The sequence below is a fragment of the Malania oleifera genome, chromosome 8 (assembly GCF_029873635.1).
Source record: "Malania oleifera isolate guangnan ecotype guangnan chromosome 8, ASM2987363v1, whole genome shotgun sequence".
Classification (NCBI taxonomy): Eukaryota; Viridiplantae; Streptophyta; class Magnoliopsida; order Santalales; family Ximeniaceae; genus Malania; species Malania oleifera.
This window is the reverse complement of record NC_080424.1, coordinates 74,641,966-74,659,357: the sequence shown is the minus strand read 5'-3', so window position 1 is coordinate 74,659,357 and position 17,392 is coordinate 74,641,966. Positions and strand designations below refer to the sequence as shown.

At 36.3% G+C, this 17,392-nt stretch overlaps 1 non-coding gene across 1 annotated transcript; it reads right to left on the bottom strand.

Moving 5' to 3' along the window:
• Nucleotides 1-1,491: 1,491 nt before the first annotated feature.
• On the bottom strand, nt 1,492-1,597 carry LOC131163180 (small nucleolar RNA R71). Its single transcript, XR_009138958.1, has one exon. It is a non-coding gene; the product is annotated as a small nucleolar RNA R71 (small nucleolar RNA).
• Nucleotides 1,598-17,392: the final 15,795 nt, after the last annotated feature.

Sequence of the window (17,392 nt, the reverse complement as noted above, 5' to 3'; positions counted from 1 at the left end):
ATATAAAACAAGGCGTACAAGAACTTGCTCCTCAATGAATTGATTAGTACAAATTGAAACACTATGTACTTTAGTAAATTCAGAACATGAATTTCATAATGAAGTTCTTAGAAACTTATCACCATAGGTTTCTTTCAGTGGATGAAAGAATCAACAACTTGATGCACAAACTCAATGAGAAACTCAGCAAAGCTTTCATAGAATTTTTTGAGTGATGAGAGCAATAGCACACTTTCAGAATTTCAGTAGGCTTTGAGAGAGAATGAGAGCTGAATTGATTTCTTGGTGTTTAAAACAATGATCCTTGAGGGTATTTATAGAGGTAGAAAAACTCCTTGCTTGTTCCCTAAGTGTACTTAGAGTTGTTTCCAAGTTTTAAAATTATTTAAGTTTCAAATAATTTGAATTTCAAAAAATATATCTGTTGGAAATTTGAAAACTGACGTGAGCCAAACTACTGTGAAGTCTTGGTAGTCATGTGTCCATATATTATAACTATAAAATTCATAGGCAGAGAGGTGGCAGTCGTTTGTCCCTTGATTGGCAGTCGTCTATCACCAGAATAATGTAGTTTTAATGCAGCTCAGTAGGGTGATAATCGTTTGTCCATATGGTGACAGTTGTCTATCCATGAACAAATCAATTTTTCAATATACACAGAGGGTTGACAGTCGTTTGGCAGAACACATACAAACGTCTTAATTTTCACTGCTAGTCTTTTGTCAAAACCTTGACAGTCGTATGTTAGGCTTCTGTCTTCAGTTAAAATACTTTAATTTTTCAAGTCGTCTGTCCGTAGATAGATAGTCGTCTATTAACTGGATTTTCCTCATTCCAACATATTTTTGAGTTCTCTCTTCTTTGCTCAATTAATCTTGGAAAATGAACTTGTTTAACTTTGAAAAACTTGTTCCAAGTTTTATACTAAGGTCTCTAAGTCTCTTTGCCTAATGAGCTTCAAAATGAAAAATTCATATTTCAATACACTTAGAAGTACTTAAAAAAACTTTATCCTAAGCTTATTTGACATTTGCTTCTAGTCCTTTCAATGATGTTCTTCAATCTTTCAAATTTCTATGAGCTTTCATTGTGGATCTTTGGTATTCACATGTGACTTTCCTTGTTCCATAATCTTTGTAAGCTTTTAGGTGAGATTTGAACAAATCATCTTTGCCTGTAATCATATCACTTGAAAATTCATTAAATAACTTTACTTTGTTATCATCAAAACCAAGAGCTTGTAAGCCTAACTAGGCCAACAGGAACCCCACTGAAATCCTTATCAACATCTATATGAGTTCTTGGAGATTTGCTCCACAATCCATTTACCTAATTTTAGTGATGACGCTCTTCGTATTTGGCTCTTTCCATTCTCTTTGAAGGATAAAGCCAAATATTAGTTGACGTCCTTAGAACCGAATTCGGTGACCAACTGGGCCACCATGCAACATGAATTTTTGAAAAAGTACTTCCCAATTGGGAAGACTAACTAGCTGCAAAGGGCAATCACAAGTTTCACACAAACGGATGAGGAACTTTTCTTTAAGACCTGGGAGCATTTCAAGGACTTGCTACGTAAATGTCTACATCATCAAGTCCCCAAGTGGCAATTAGTTCCAACTTTTTATGAAGGCTTAGCTGAAAGAGATAGGTCCATGGTTGATGCATCGTACATAGGTACTTTTCTCACAAAGCACGAGAACAAGGCATGGGTTCTCTTTGAAAATTTGGTTGAAAATTCTTAGTAGCACATGGCTGCCACTCGTAGACTACCCAATCCATCAACCTCTAAACCTCAGGGACTTTACGAGTTGGCCACAAGCCAGGACCTAGCCCATACCCTGCATGCCATATCCAAAAAATTAGATCAATGCTTATCCTTAGGACCGCAGGCAATGATGTGTGTATAGGTTTGTGCAATTTGCTCTAACCCTTCTCATACATGTTATAATTACCCCCATGGGCAGTCCCACCCTGAGCTTGTGCAAGAGGAAGTGAAGGCCACCTATAATTGGTATGATAAGCTATCCAACAACCCTTATTCGAATACCTACAACCCTGGGTGGAAACAACATCCTAACTTCTCTTGGAGGCCATAAGCTTCGGGTTTTTAATCCCAAAGACCTCCACAAGCCCCTAATGCTTTGCCTCCACACCCACACCAAAATTTCCAAAATCATCCTAATTCAGCCCCCAAATCTTCAACTATTCAGTAGCCATCTCCACCTCTGCCTAAATATAACACATTTCAAGAGACGATGCTAAGAACCCTTAAGAACATTGAGGCTGATCGCCAAGCTCTTCAGAAACTCCTTCACTTTCACTCCCAATCCATCGCAAAGCTAGAAGCCACCTTAGGGCAACTAGTTGCTACCTTAAGTCGGAGAGATGAGGGCAAGTTGCCAAGTCAGCCCATAGTGAATCCTAAGAGACAATATTGGGTGGAATGTGAACCAGAAGCTGGTCCCTGATACCATGAGCAAGCTCAGACAGTGACCACCTTCCAAAGTAGTATAACAATAGATAAACAAGGCAAGGAGCAACCGAGCAAAGGAGAGAATGAGGATGAAAAGAGGGTAGTGCCCAATGCTGACTTGTGCAACCTATCGTAGCGAATACTTATAGGCTCTAGGATTTACAAGGTTTTTTTTTACAAGTTAGGAAAGTTTGTAGCAAATCTTGCGCAGAAGATTGTCATTGTCGACCAAGTCGCCCCTATATCATTCATGTGCGTGCCTAAGTCGAGATTCGTAGGAAATCAAAGTCTTCGGCTGCGTCATGCCTCAGGGTCTTACTGGTCAAGTTGATGGTCGAGACTTGCAAGATCTCGATCTTCAGGAAATCTTAGAAACTCGACATAGTTGCCCCTTAAGGTCTTTTGGTCGAGGACTTGGTCAAAACTTGTAGCATTTTGATCTCAGTCTGAACCTTGGAGTCTTCATTAGAAGACTAAGTTGCCCCTGTGTGTTGCTGGTCACGCCACGTGGTCAAGCATCATCTTCTTGTCCCTTGATGATTTGAAGCTTTAGGAGCTTGGTTAAGCATCTAATTTGAGCTTTGAGTCCTCCAAATCATCCTTGGCTTTTCGTAATGCCTATCTCCATGGTTTTAACATGTTTTTCCTGAAAATACAAACAAACCTTGCATAACTTTAAACAATAATAACTTTGGGTAGATGCATAGTGAAATGAGGATAAACAAAGATAAATGAGAGTTTAAAATTATGCATTTTAGGGACTCATCACAACCCTCAACTTACACTTTGCTAGTCCTTAAGAAGAGCAAAATCTAAGAAAACTATTAAATCCTACCTACACCCTCTTTCATGAAAAACACAGTGTATTTACCGTATGCAACAAGACTTTAAACCCCTAGGTTGATCCTAGTGGATGAGTTCTAGTCTCGTGAGGGTTTCCAGGGCGATACCTACAAACACCAGTTCAGTGAATCATAAAATGAAGTCGCATGCAACAAAGTTTATACCAATTTACATACACGAATATACCCTGATTACATCCATGCCTTTTCATACATGACTCTATTATACACACATTTTGCAACAATTTAATCATGCAAATTTCAACAAAGTACATCCATCTCAAGACACAACTCACAGAGAATCAACCTATGATTATAATTCAGAGTTAATATTAGCATCTAAATCCAGGTATGACTAGGCCACTTTACAAGGCATGTGTAAGGTATATGATTTGTCTCTCACAAAGGGCTTTGGGGCACCTACAAAACGGTCATCTTGATTCAGCCTCATTGGTTTAATCCCTCAAAATTCACTCAAGAAAAAGGGTTCACTCTCATATGTGATGAAGAGTGTCATGATCAAACGTCCCACATATTTGAAGAACTAACGCTAGAAATGTGGAGTGGACTAGTCTTATAAGAAAGGAATCCAACCCTTACTGAGGTGTTGGGTCCTTCACTCTAACATCTTCTCACTTACTCGCCACATTTAATCAAGACCACCCTATATGAACTTATTCCTAGACTAAGCAAGAATTCAGCAAGTGCATTGGTTAGCAGAAGATCCTTCATACGTGCAGAATTGTAGTGTCGTGTCCTTAGCTTGACCTCTTTATATTTGTTTGTAGCAGTTGTTTTCATTTTTCTTTGCTCAGGTTTTTCTTCCTTTTTCATTTTATTTCTTTGCATGTTTAGCTAAGAAAATCATTACACTCTTTTATTGTCTTCTCATTTCCAATGGGAGTGTAGCTCGAATGGGAGTCCATGGAAAAAGTATGTCTCTAGAGGTGGCTTAACCTTCATGTCTTGAGTAAGCTACAAGACCTAGATTTATATATCTTCACTTAATGTCACCTCTAGGCTAGTAAATGAAAAAATAAAGGACTATTTGGTAAAGGAAATCCAACAAAACAAGGAAGGTTGAGTTTTATAAACTTAGAGTTTGACGTCAACAACTTGAGAAATGAATGAACGGCTCAACGGTACCTCACAAGGTGTCATAGTCGCCACAGGTATTCTCTCAGTGATCTCAAAGAATCCTAAGTGCTACAAATCACGTATAAGTGTATTTTTAGCCTTATGAAGTACCATGTAAATACAAGAGTTTACACAATAGTATTAACCCAAACAAACCACTAGTCAAACTGTCCGGAGTAATACCAAGATATCGGCTTTGCTATGCAAATTTTACACAACTAATTCACTACATTGTTAGTGAGCACAATAAAATCATGTAATTGAGAAGCCTATGCATATAACACTAGGTTACATAGGTGTATATAGAGGGTATAATAAATGTATTAGCATGGCCTGGACAAATAAAGTTCACTGAAATTTGTTCAAAATTTGCAAATTTGTCATTTTTATGCGTGAAATGTGTTATGTAGTGTGCCACACCACCTACTCCCAGCTTAGAACTTCAGTGTCCTCATTGAAGTGTTGAAGGAAAGACAAAACTCGGGCATAGGAAAAGACAGTGCATGGTGCTAGTAATATCAAACAGTGTACTCGCAGTAAATATATATAATTCAATCACCACATGTATACAAGGAGACACTAAAGCACAAAAGACCAGAAGATCAACAACACCATGTACATTTCAGTGCTTTTTAACTAAAGTTACATTATAGTGGGAATCAAAAACATGGTGAGGGAAGCAAAAGGAGCTGGTCAAAAGTGTGCCATAACAGCAGAATGAATGAAGTAACTCATGGAACTGAGGATAAGTTAGGGGTGTAACTAAAGGGGCGATTTTCACATATGTGGGCGACTAGGTCCAGTCTCTAAATTGTGCTAAAATTAAAAAAATATATATATATCGAGAGAGTCAACCATGTCTGCGACTAGCACCAATCTGGGTGTGCCTTAGTCAAGAACACAGAAAAGTCGTTTAAAACCTATTTCGTCCCCGACTCTTCACCTTCTGCTTTCTCAATACTGCCTGCTCAATTGTAGTCGCCTTGTCTTCGCCCTCGCCACCACTTCACCCTCGAGCACTTCCTCGAATATGTCTTCCTCTTCTGATTCATCTCTGAAATCCTTCCACGCATTGTCTCAACTTGCCACCAAGCTGCAACGACTTCGAGTCTTGCCATGACGAGGTTCCTAGTCGATGGGTCGGCTAATTTTAGGAGTGCAGGGTGAAGCTACATACGTGGTAAGGGCACCATGCCGATGACTATGGAAAATACCACGATAGGGTTTCGGCCCCCCCGACCAGGAAGTTTGACACAAACCTCGAGGATGCCATGGGTACTCAATGACGACTCGCAGACACGTCCGCCACACTTTGCAACGCCTTCATCTGTGGAACAACCCTCACACCTCTCCTCCGGACTTCTTGAGGTTCAGTTTCCTTATCCATTGCCATTCTAAACATTCCGACCCACCATGACGTATGTTCATCCTTCCGAAGTCATTGATGACCCCACCACGAGGCATAGGGAGACTATGCCAGGTGTACAACCATTTCCTTATGCATTTCAATTATACCAGTCGATGCCACTCCAGGTTCTCTAGCCATGTCGGTCTCGACCTTCACTCTTCCCCCGCCAACTTCAATACTGGTGGGCAATGACACCAACTCGTGACACAACATTGGAAAAGCCACTGCTGTTTTCTTCTGACTTGGATTCTAATTCTGACTCCAACTAAAATCAACTTAGCTGTTTCATTCACTATTGTGTCTTGTATTATGCTTTTGTGGTACACTTTTGTTTTCTTTTTCCTTTTGGTTCTTTCACAAGGATTTTGTGACATTCCAAATGCTTGTAATGACTTCACCTACAGTGTAATGTCATTTTGCAAATCAATGAAAACTTTCATGGTGTTTATGGCTACTACATGTCTTTTGTGCTACAGCGTATTCTTGTATGCATGCTATTTCTGGATTCTATAATATGCAGGTACACTATTTTTTATTACTGGTACCATGCACTGTCCTTTCCTATGCTCGGGTTCTGTCTTTCTTTCGACACTTTAGTGAAGACATTGAAGTTCTAAGTTACGGGTACGAGGTGACATAGTGCATGGCACATTTCATGCACAAAAATGACAAATTTTAAATTTTTGAAAAATTTCCAGTGAACTTTATCTGTTCAGGCCATGTTAACATATATTTTATACCCTTTACATACACCTATATAACCTAGTGTTACATGCATTGGCTTCTCAGTTACATGATTTAATTATGCTCACTAACAATGTAGTGATTTAGTTGTGTAAAAATTCGCATAACATGGTCGATATCTTGGTATTACTTCGGGTAGTTTGACTAGTGGTTTGTTTTAGTTAATATTGCTGTGTAAACTCTTGTATTTACATGGTACTTCATGAGGCTAAAAGTACATTTACACGTGATTTGTTGCACTTAGGGTTATTTGAGATCACTGAGAGAACACCCGTAACGACTATGACACCTTGTGAGGTACCGTTGAGCCGTTCATTCATTTCTCGAGTTGTTGACGTCAAATTTTGAGTTTATAAAACTCAACCTTCTTTCTTTTTCTGGATTTCCCTTGCCAACTACTCTTCTTTTTTACATTTGCTAGCCTAGAGGTGACATTAAGTGGGGAGATATAAATCTAGGTCTTGTAGCTTACTCAAGATGTGAAGGTTAAGTCACCTCTAGAGACAGACTTTTTCCATGGACTCTCGTTCAAGCTACCCTCCCATTGGAAATAAGAAAACAATAAAAGAGTGTAATGATTGTATTAGCTGACCATGCAAAGAAAGAAAATGAAAAATTGAAAAGGAAGGTGTACTCCCAAGAGGGGGGTGAATAGGGATTAAAAATTTTTCTTTAGAAACTTTTTTAGTTAATTCTTTCTCAACCCTTTCTAGTTTCAGCAAACACACAAGTAAGATTTGAATTTAAATCACAAGTCCAATTGAGAATTAATTTAGTTATAATTCTTTATGAATGAGAATACCAAATTAAATATTTTGTAGGTTTCTCAAGACTTCTTCCAGTAGCTTAGATCAACACCCAATGAATTAATTTAATCAATCAAGATATTAAATCAATTCCAGCATTGCTTACAAGATTTAGCTTTTGAATATGTCAATCCACTCAACAAGATGAGCTTGATTTCTTAATATAAAACACAATAGAAAAATTCAACCAAGCTTCCAAAACTCAAATATTGATATCAAATATGTAACTTGAATTATGCAACCAATCAATATATTAATGAGCTTTGGTATTGATCAATCAACGTACTTCCTTATGGTTTTCGCAATAATATTGATCAATCAACGTACTCCCTTATCCACAATTCCCAAAAGCAAATTAATTTTCGATGATTAAATAATCAATCCACGCAGTTTATATATGTGTAGAAAATTAAATTCACAGCCATGCAATTTGTATATATATGCAGAAAATTAAAGAGAGTAGGGAAGAGAGAGCGACACCAATATTTTACGAGGTTAGGCTATCCCCGCCTATGTCCTTACCTTAGGCAACGCACCTAAGTTTTCATAGCGTTTGTAATTCAAAAACTCAATTTTTGAAACTTCTCGTTACTTTTGAAAATATGAATTTCAAAGGGTTAGTCGACTGGACTTAAGGGGTCAATTGTCTGGACTTTAAATTTCAGCATATTTTTGAAGTCAGTATAGGGTCGGTCGATTGAGCTTTGATGGGTTAGTCACCTGGATAGGTTCTATCTACTGTTTAGTCGCCTGAACAGATATGGTCAGTCACCTGACAACTTCGACCATCCTTTAGTATGTTGGTCATAACTCTTTTTGTATACAACTCCAAATTAAACGTTCTTGGTATCAACATAAAGATAAGAAAAAAATCCTACAACTTTCATGTTGATCATTTCTGAAGATAAAAATTCGTTGATAGAGAAAATTGCACATCAATGCATATATAGAAAAAAGAACAGCATTTGGAAAATCCTGTTTTGGTGCTTTTCATTCCAAAAATAATTTTAACCTTTTTGCAATAACTTTTGACCTTATAAAAAATATTTTTCAAGTATTTTAAAAGGTATCTAGGTCCAAAAAATTAACCTAAGAGTTTCATGGATCTATATGGAAATTGTTTGAAGTACTTACATAAGGACTTAAGACTTTGACATTCTAAGCACTTAAGTCTTCATGCTTGTCTTTCTTTGAGTCCATCTTGTCTTCAAGCTTCAATATACTTTAAGTTTCATCAGATTTTTCTATCTTTATATTCAAGCTTTTCTTTCTTCAATTTTCTTTTGTTTCATCATGTGCCAAGCATAATCTTCATGTGAGCTTCTTTACAAAAAAACTTAAGCTTGATCCTTTAGAGAATTGATCTGTTATAAAAACTTTGGAGCTTAATATCTTTTTATGAAAGCTTTTGAGCCCTGAAACGTATATTAGCAAAACATGTTAAGATCCTTTGCTTTGTTATCATCAAAACAAGATTCGTAAGCCTTGTTAGGCCAACAAAAAGGAAGAAAAACCTGAGCAGAGAAAAATGAAAACAAATATATACACCTGCTCCGAACAAATATAAAGAGGTCAAGTTAAGGATCTTCTGCTAACCAATGCACTTGCTAAATTCATGCTTAGTCTGGGAATAAGTTCATCTAGGGTGGCCTTGATTAAATGTGGTGAGCAAGTGAGAAGATGCTAGAGTGAAGGACCCGACACCTCAGAAAGGCTAGATTCCTTTCCTATAAGACTAGTCCACTCCACATTTTTAGTGTTAGTTCTTCAAATATGTTTGACGTTTGATCATGATGCTCTTCCTTACATATAAGAGTGAACCCATATTCACTATGAACACAAGCTCTGGGTTCCTCTTTGGCCTCTCTTAGGTTAGTGACAGATTTAAGATGTCATTGAGAGTAACTTTAGATTAGCAATAGATTAGATTTCAATTCTTGTTTTGGTCTATGCATAAAGTGTCTGACGGCTTGTGACAACTAGAAACATTCTTGTGCTTCTATGTATATTACATGATCTTATTTTGTACTTCCTAGCGTTAGTGACAAACGTGATGAATGCAACGGAATGATCTTTTTACATGCTTTCTCCTTTACTTGCTTTCACTTTACTACTTTCTTTACTTGCTTTCAATTTATTGCTGTGTGTGTGATGAAAGGTTGCAGATAAGGATAAGCACTACTACATTTCCATCAGAAGGAAATAGTTGGCCATGGATTCCTCGAAGGTGTTTGTGATCGTTAAGACAGGGTATACTCCGGTTCCCGACTGTGCTCCAGACGGTTGGTGCACCCTTGCTACCATGTGCCCTCGTACGTCCCTCTCCCTCTTTGGCCTGAGATTCTTGGGTTGGTACTTCTATCGAAGCTTGAAGGAGTGTAGTCAAAGGCATGGCGTCCAGCGCCTGATTGAACCATTAGCACTGCTTTGTAGGAGTAGGGTAACATAGGTTTTACTTACTTTCCAATAGAGTTAGTTTACATGATTTTGTTTAATTGCTTTCTAGTAGTTGGATAGAAAATACCCTAAAAAATATCATCTTTTACTTCTTTTCAGAACAAGGCTTTAGTAAACTAATTTGGAAGAGGTCTCATAACTACACTTTAAGTTTCCCTGGATCGACACCCGACTTCCCCACTTTCTACTGAACTTGGGATAGTTAGATAATATAAATTTTATCTTTGATAGTTAAGGACCATAGCCTTAGCGAGCCTACCAATAAACATACAAGTACAAAAATGTAAAAAGTGTAGGGAAAGAATAACACAAGGTTTTTGCGAGTTTCGGCACACCGGCCTACGTCCTCGCCTCAAGTCAACTTGCTTGAGGATTCACTATCTTGCTTACTTAATAGGACGGAGCAATGTCGTTTACAAGTTCTCCTTATAGGGTGGAGTCTCCCTAGCTCCCTTAACTGGGTGGAGCCAAACTGTTACATCTGATCCTTATAGGATGGATCACCTTCGCCTTAGGCAATACCCTATGCCTGAAACACGGTTCACCACCCAAACTGCAGGGATAATATGAAATAGATTTTTGTGTACAACAAGTGCTTCTCAAATTAGCTAAGGTGTACAATGAAGTTCTAAATGCACTCTTGTATGATAGGATTTATGTTCAGTGGAGTTTTGGTGATTTCTCTCTCCAAAGAATTTATATGAAATAATATGAGAAAAGATGTTAGTATATGTTCTTTGATTAGAAAAATGAAAAATGAAATATGTGTTTTCAGAGATCTTAAACCCCTAAAAGATTTTCCCAAAAATGATATTCAAAAATTATAGTTCAAAGGAAGCTAGGGCTTTTGCTCAAAAAGATTTTTGCAATAAAGACAAGTGAGCTTTTGAATCTTGCAATAGATGTGCACAAAGATTCACAAGTTAGAATAAGTTTTTCCAAAAATATTCATCAAGAAAAAGATGTGGGAGAAACTTTTAAACTTACTATCAAAAATGATTTTCAAACTAAAAGATGAGTGAGAGTAAATGCTTTAAAATGAAATAAGGAATGCCCAAATAAATGCTTCTTTTAACAACCCTCAAATACAATAAATTATCAAATGAAAGAAGTAAAAGAAAATTAAAGCTCTAAAAAAATGAATTCAAAAGTGTAAGAGTAAGAGAGTATATGCTTGCCTGAATATGAGAGTGATAAAGCACAAATAATTTGAAAGGATTTACAAGATAATAAAAAAGTATTAAAATGAGCTTTTAGTAGGCTATATATAGGCATCCCCAAAATTTGACCATTAAGGGACACGGTGGGCATTATTAGAATTATTTAATAAAAAATTAATGACATTTTTACACTGAAAAATTACCTAACTCGACAGGTTCAGTTGACAGGGGACAGCGCCGGTCAACTGGCCTTAGTGCTTTTTCAACTGGGCAAAGCGCCGGTTGACTAGCCCTAGGTGATTGTCAAATCACTGAGAAATGGTCTCCTGAGCACTATGATCCGGTCGATCGGGCTTGAAGGCCGGTCGACTGGGCTTTCATGCTTTAATTTTGGCCGATCGGCTAGGGCTTTAGAAATAGGTCAAATGTTAAAGCTGGTTGGTTGGGCATTGGAGTTCATTTTTGGGCTAGTCTGTTGGGCCTTTGTATTCTGGCCAAGATGGCTTGGCCCATTGACTAGAGCATATATAACATGAAAGGGCCGGTCGATTGGAGTTAGTAAAAATCTTAAGTCTATCCCTGTTTTTGACCTAAAAACTTTTCAACTCTATGTGTATTAGTATGACATTTTAAGTGAAGGGTTTTCCATGAAAAAAATTAGATCCTAAGGTCAGTTTATGGTCATTTTGAGCATCCAGTCACATAAGACAATATATGAATTATTACAGACCAAAATTAATGCAATTACAATTCAAATTAAAAATGTCTTCAACTCTTGCTTTTCACATTGCCATGTCACATGCTACGTGAAGTAAGCTTTCAGTTCCTCATGGCTTCTATTGTACCTCGACTTATTGTGCCTTTCAAGAGAAATATCCATTTAAATACTAGATGCACAAGTGAGATACTTTGGATTTGTCATAATCAAAACATGATAGGACTTATAAAGTCAACACAATAGATTCCCATAATCAAGGATATCATTAATTGTCCACAAAACTACAGCATGCAACTGAAATGTTTTCCCAGGTTCTAAAAGTAATGGTGTAATCTCAAGAGGGGGGTGAATTCGGTATTTTAAATTTTATGTGCGAAAGCTTGATCAATTTTAAAACTTTACTTAACACGTGCTCCCAATATTTTAATCACTGCGTAAATTTATTCAGCAAACAATTATACCAATTAACAATCCTAAATATGAAATCAAATCCCAAGATTTACAATTTTCTTAGTAGATTAATATTAATAACAATATGTTCAATCACACAAATATTAATTCTAGTATTAGAATAATTAATGAACCGATATAGTTTTATTCCAATAGATTTATAAAGTAAAAATCTGTAGCTACAACAGATTTTAATCAAAATCAGTATTGAGATCATTCACGTCATTCACAACTCAAAGTGAAACATTCACAGCATTCCCAAACCAAAACAAATCATTCACAGCAAATAAAATCAATATGTATGTACAAGAAATTAAAAAGATAAGGGAAAGAATGACATTGATATTTTTTACAAGGTTCGACAACGTGCCTATGTCCTTGCCTCAAGAAACCCGTTGTGAGGATTTTAATAAACTCTCTCCTTTCAGTAGGTGGAGCACCTCTCAAGTAGGAACACCCTCTTGCTTGTCACTGATTCACACCCGAATCGTTCGTTTACATGTACATCAATAGTGGATTTTGTACAATAAGATAACACTCTCAAAGAGTAGACTTATATAAGTTAAAATCACAAGGATACTCTCAAAAATAAATTTGCTACGAAGCTCAAAAGATTGCAAGGTTTTATGGATTGAAAAAGTATGAACTTGAAGTATAAAAACCAAAAAATCAGTTCAGAAAAGAGGAACGATGCACAATAGTGTTTCAAGAGTAAAATCAATGTGTTCTCAAGCTATTAGCTTGCCCTAACACAATTAGGGTTAGCATTATATAGCTAGGTTTGAATTTTGATAGTTTGCCCAAGTTTTGGAAACAATATTTTTCAAAATCGAAAATAAATCACCCTATTCGTAAATTATATCGCACACTTCAGTTGACTGAACTAGGACTTTGGTCGCCTGAACCAGTTAAAATCTTGAATTTTGAAACAGGCAGTAGCTTTTCGGTCGATGGAACTTTCATTTTGGTTGCCCGAACCAACATTGTTTGGCCTTTATCAATGGTAGTAGCCATTTAGTCAACCAAACCATGTGTTCGGTCACCCAAACTCACTAATGCTAGATCAAGTTGTTCAAATTCATACATTCGATCGCCTGAACCTTAGTCGCCTGAACATTCTAAAATTAAATGTTCCTTTTATTTTTGATACCAAAACTCATTTGCAATCTTTTGAAAAGACATTTGGACTTTGAAAAATATTTTCCAAGTACTTAAAATAGGTCTCTAGTACCAATTATTTATCCTAGGATATCTATAGACAAACATAATAATTGAGAAGTACTTACATGAGACTTATATTACAATAAGAATGAAATCCTATCTAAGTCTTCATGTCTTTAAGCTTGATCTTTATCCAATCTCTAGTCGATCTTCATTTTGCTTGTGTTCTTCATGGATTTTAAGCTTTAAATATGAACCATTGTGCTTGTAAGATATAATGCATGTAAATATACTTGAAAGCACAATTAGATTCCATAGTTTGTCATTATCAAAATGAGATTAAGCCTTGTTAAGTCAACAATCTCCTTCTTTTTGATGATGACAAATAAGGAGTAAAATGAGGTAGCCTTGATATGGCTCCCCCTCACAATAAGCAGAAAACATAAAAAATATTCAATGTAGACATATTTGTTCAAGCTCAATTGTGATTGAATTATCTCCTTTTCAAAATTGTTCTTTTGACGTACAACTCAAAAGACATTTTATAATAATAAATATTATTGTGTCTTCTCCCATTTGGAAAATGCACATACAAGTTATTCTCCCCCTTTGGATATTCTTCCCTTTAGGAAAATACTCCTTTGGATATTCTCCCCCTTGAGAAAAGACTTAGACAATACAAATGCAAGAATAACAGTCATTTTGCTTATTCTCCCCATTTTGACATCAACAAAAAGAATATTACCAAAGAGTAAGAAATATATCACAATCTTGTAAATAGACAATGAAAACCAATAATCAGCATGCAGTTCACAAAAACAGGACTATCAGTAAAGGGTCATAACCATCATTTAGTAATTCAACATGCATACGTATTTGTAACGACCCAAAAATTATACCATTTTTTTCTATATATAAAATATAGATTATTCTGATACCCCTATACAAAAACCAACACACCTATGCAGCGGAAAACATAAATTCATACATCCATATTTTACAATACTAGAATTCAGTGTTTCCAAACCACATATATGTGTATAATATTACACATCACCCCAATATCATTTACTCAAAAATGTAATCCCCTAAACACACTTACCTTATAAACAGGGCAAAATAAAAGATCTCTCTATCTACGAGCCTGATCTGCTCACCTAACTGGTTCACCTGAAAAATGTTAAATTGCTGGGATGAGACAACGCTCAGTAAGTGGAAATATGCTATTACTAGCGTGTGGTGACTGAGCTTCATAAATATCATAATGACAATATTTGAAATTGTAAAAGCTGGTAATTAATATATGGTATAACTTGCATATATCGTAATTTAAAGTGTAATTATATTATTTGAATTTTCTACTTTTCGTACTTCTAGTATCATACTATATTGCTGATATTCTGTAAATCTGTATACATATACATAGCTAAGATTTTACCCTAGAAAACTGTACGTCATGATTTAACCCCTCATGACAGGGTTGTGCGGCCCGTAGGCGAGACTTAATCCTGGTTGGCTTACCAGGTAAGTCAACTGTATTCTACCAATCCTCAGTCTAACCAAACAGTGTCCTCTCCTAGGCACGAGATTGGTAACTACCTCGTCAAACCAGCCTCCTCAACCCAGAGTACTAGGTAGACTGCAAACTCTTTATAGGCACGGTTGACAAAATCCACATACTATCTGAAATATGTGGTTGCACTTTGATCTGAAAATAGCAACGGTATCGTGCTCTGTTATTAGAACATAACTTGATTCATCAGGGTCTGCTACTGTATATACTATTTCTATAATTATCTTATTATTTTCATCATGTTTCCAAAATAACCATAACACTATAAATCTGAACTAAAAATTACTATAATATTTGAATAAAATAACTGTAATATCTGACTGAATTTTCTGTAATGTTTGAGTGTTATGGTTTTGGAAAGCATGACATTCTATAATTACTATAAAATACTGGTATTGTAAAATACCTTTACTATATGTCTGATAAAAATTTTTTCTGGTAAATGCATCTGTCTATACATATATACACTGTAAATCATGATATTTTGAAAAACTATATAAATTCTTTATCAAACAAATATCTACTTAGGCCACGCAATTAATACAACTCATATTCTGAAATTTGTAAAACTGTATAATTTTATATTCTATACCTTAATAAACAAATGCCATAATTTTCTAATAAGATTTCTGAATTTCCTAGCATAGCATATTTCCCTTACCTAACTAGTTAGGAGGCTCGCCTACTGTCCCCAAAAATCTTGAAATAATACACGTATACATATTTCCAATAAATCAACAACTGAATTCACCTAGATAATTATCATTTACATATTTCCCAAATCCACATATGCACAAATCCAAAATTATAATTCATACATCATTTTACCTCGGTTCTTGCAATGCCACCCACTATGGTCCTCAACCCTTGCTTGCAGGGTCCCAAAACACCTTATTCTTGAAAATATAATATTCAAATTTTACTTCACAAAACTCTAGTGTTTTCATATATAATACTAAATTTGAACTCAAATGAATTGGGTAATATTGAAAATGCTCAATTAATCCACTCACCCTAGTTTTGGGATGGTTCCTAAACTTCTTAAATCGACATTTCACTCCGGCTATGTTGTAAAGAATCTCCCTAAGATCACCGTGGTAGCTTCTGATTGTCGAACCGGGGAGATACCGAGCTAGAAACTTAGAGAGAAGTGGGAGAATCCCATTTTTAGAGAGACAAAATGAGAGAGAGAGGGTTTCCTTTGTTGAAAACCCATTTTTTGCATATTTATAGGTGTCTTGACACGTGGCCTCGTCGATAAGCCATGTCACCTCATCGATGAACCCTTACCCCTCGTTGACGAAATTTAGGTCCTGAAAACCATCCTCTCGATATCTTCTCATCAACGAGACACGTGTCCATGTCGACGATCCCAAGCCGCATTCGTTGATGAGACCCTACTGACCTTCTTAAAATTCCCTTTACTTTCTCCTTTCTTTTATTATTTAATTACCATAATTCTACGGGTCTCTACATTCTCCCCTCCTTATAAAATTTCATCCTCGAAATTTGTTATCTGTATTGAACACCATCCATTAAGGAAAATAGGCAACTTATTTTATTACTTACCCTCACTTATGATGGAGGAATACCGTCGTTACATTTAAGGTCCTGGGAGATTACAAATATACTCATAAAAGAAAATTCTCCCAAAACCAAAATATTACCTATCCTATTATCTAAAATACAACCATATAAGTATCACTCTACACTAAATAAACTTTGTCTTTATCTAAACAACACTGACTAATACTATAATTCATTAAATAAGTGTAGGTACTTCTATCTAATTTCTTCCTCAAGTTCCCACGAAACTTCTTCTATAGCATGGTTTCTCCATAAAACTTTTACCAGCTGAATTTCGTTGGTGCGCAATTCTTGTGTCTTTCGGTCTAAGATCTGTATTGGTGCTTCCTCATAGGCTAGTGAATCTCTAAGCTCTATTTTTGCATAACTAATTATGTGGGATGGGTCTGAGACGTATTTCCTTAACATGGCAACATGGAATACATCGTGTATTTTAGACAAAGCTGGTAACAGAGCTAGCCTATAGGCAACTGACCCCACTCTCTCGAGTATATCAAAAGGGCCAATATACCTAGGGCTCAACTTGCCTTTCCTCCCAAACCTCATAACCCCTATAAGAAGAGCTACCTTCAAGAATACCTGATCCCCTACATCAAATTTTAACTCCTGGCGGCGAGTGTCGGCGTAGTTCTTCTACCGACTCTGAGCTGTACTGATTATTTCCTTAATTAGTTAGATTTTATCATATGCCTCTTGCACCATCTCCAGACCCAAAACTCGCCTCTCGCCTACTTCATCCTAGAAAAGAGGAGAATGACACCTCCTACCATAAAACGCCTCATAAGGTGCCATACCGATGCTGGCTTGATACCTATTATTGTAAGTAAATTCAACCAATAGCATAAACTGGGTCTAGCTACCCCCAAAATCCAA